We start from the raw sequence: 2,709 nt of genomic DNA, 5'->3' as shown, positions 1-2,709 counted from the left end.
CAACATATGTAAAAATCACAGCCAAAAGATTTCCAGATTAGCACAGATATATTTTCAAAGTCAGCTTGCATTCTGAAAGTATGTGATTCTTATTTCATTTTGAGGAGCGCATCTTCGGTGTGAAATCTAAAATTCGTTGTAAGAGTGGTGAAACCATGAGCTTCTTATTTCATTGTGACGAGCGCATCAAGCAAATCACTATTTATAGAAGTTACAACAAAATTTATTCCAAATTGATGAGAATAAATTTTTTCAAGTTGACTATACGCCCAAATTGTCATTTCCTCAACTTTGTGCGCTCTTTGACAACAACAAAAAGATTGTCTCTTGAACTTGGAGTGTTCACATCATGATCTTTGTGGCTATACCATTTCAACATAGAGCTTTGATCCGAAGGGTATCCCGATTTGATGTTATAGGTAAAGATGCCCCTAATTTTGAGTAACTTACTGAAGCATCAGTGAATTACACAAAATTATCTCCACCATAAGCGAAAAAACTCAAGTAGAATCGCAAGTCGCTTGATCCAATGCCAATGAATTCCTCGGCCTGTCGCATATCAATGAGTCAAATGAAAATTCCTTTAAATTGATCAGATTAATACCTGAAGTTGACTTCCAAATTTAGCATGTTTGATATGCAACTTTGAACGATCACAGTTGAAGATCCATGACTCGATGTAGGAGTCTCAGTATTATGAGCTTCTTCTTTTGTTATGGAGAGGGATTCAAGAACTTCAATGTGTGTAACAATGCTGATCAAGATCTTTATGAATTTCCACTAATAGGCCTTTGAAATGCTCAGATCAACTCAAAAATATGATGATTATTTTTTTATTTTTTTTTAAGCTTTGAACGGCCGTGGTAGAAAATTCACAAGTTAGCGAAGAAATGTCTGAATCACGAGCCGATTTTCACGTTGGGAAGTAGGATTCAAAAATCTTCTCTTTTGCTCATTTGTGACACATTTGAACTCATGTGCTAGCTACATAAAACTTAAAGAGCTAGTGTGATGATCACGCAAGGCCATCAAACTCTTTTTTTTTTTACTCATTTGACTGAGCTTAGAGTGATTACTCCAAGCGCCTACGTATTCGGTGAAGAGGATCAAGTCATATCGTAGTTCAAGATGATGAGTTTTTTTTTGGGCCGTACATAGTTTATACTTTTGCGGGCCAAGAGTTATATGCAGTTTATGCTCATACCTTAAGGAGCGTAGCCAACCTTCATGGGAAGTATTGCTTCAGAAACTTGGCGTTGATTCGACCAACTCTTACACCATCTTGGTCTACAATTTTATAAGCACCACTTGAATATGCTTCATTCACAACATACGGCCCATCCCATTTCGATGTAAATTTGTCACCGATGCGTTTGTTGAGGATTATGGGTCTCCGGACTGCTAAGACCAAGTCTCCCACTTGAAATGATCGAGGTCGCACCTTCTTGTTGAATGCTCTTGCAAGTCGAGCTTGATAACACTCCAACCTTTGTTGTGCTTCCAATCTCTTTTCGTCCAATGCCTCCAACTCTACTAGACAAAGTTGAGCGTTACTTTCAGTTGTAAGTCCCTCTTGGATTGCTATTTGTAATGATGGAATCTGCTTCTCCAATGGAAGGACCGTTTCTACGCCATACACCAATGAAAACAGAGTCGCTTGCGTAGCTGTTCTAAAGGTTGTACAATATGCCCACAAAGCTTCACCAACTCTCTCATGCCAGTCCTTTTTATTCTTTGCAACTACTTTCTTCAAAAGGTTACCAAGTGTCTTGTTAAAAGCTTCAGCAAGACCATTGGCAGGTGCATTGTACATTGAAGACTTATGTTGCTTAAAACTGAACTTCTCGCACAAACTACTCATGAGTTTATTGTTGAAGGGTGTTCCATTATCAGTAACTATACATCTTGGTATGCCATATCTAAAAATTATGTTTGATTTGATAAAATCAACAACATTTTCCTTCTTTACCTCTTTTAATGGTACAACTTCAGCCCATCTAGAGAAATAGTCAGTGGCAGCCAAGATATACATTTGTCCTTTTGATGACTTTGGAAGAGGTCCAACAACATCAAGTCCCCATGCATTGAAGGGCCAAGAGGCTACAGTCGGATGCAGAGCCTCTGGAGATTGATGGATGTAATTAGCATGGAATTGACATGCTTGACACTTTTTGGCATGCTCTAAGCAGTCCATCACCATTGTTGGCCAATAGTAGCCCATCCTCTTGATGCGAAAATGAAGTTTAGGCCCTGATTGGTGTGCTCCACATGTGCCAGAATGTGCCTCCTCCATTGTTTGATGAGCTTCTTCTTTGTCAAGACACCGCAAGAATAGTCCTTCATAAGAACAACAAAAGAGTATCCCATCGTGAAAGATGAATCGTGGTGCTCTTCTCTTAATGTCTGCTCTTACTCGTGGATCCTCAGGCAGTCTTCCATGTTCAAGATACTCAATCAGTGGTTTCTCCAATCTTCTTCTTCAGCCACTCGAACAGATGTATGATGGCTTTCATTGATTTGAAGATCAAGACAACCAGGAATAACCCATCGATGACATACACGCACCTTTGTTGTCTCATTTTCTCCGAGTACCAATGTTGTAGCCAAATTAGCCAAAGCATCTGCCATGAGATTTTCTTCTCTTGGGACGTGATTTAAGAACACTTGATCAAACCTTTCAAGTAAGAAAGTAGCATATTGGTGATATGA

This window comes from Solanum tuberosum, unplaced genomic scaffold (assembly GCF_000226075.1).
Source record: "Solanum tuberosum cultivar DM 1-3 516 R44 unplaced genomic scaffold, SolTub_3.0 scf00546, whole genome shotgun sequence".
NCBI lineage: Eukaryota > Viridiplantae > Streptophyta > Magnoliopsida > Solanales > Solanaceae > Solanum > Solanum tuberosum.
This window is presented reverse-complemented; position numbering follows the sequence as displayed.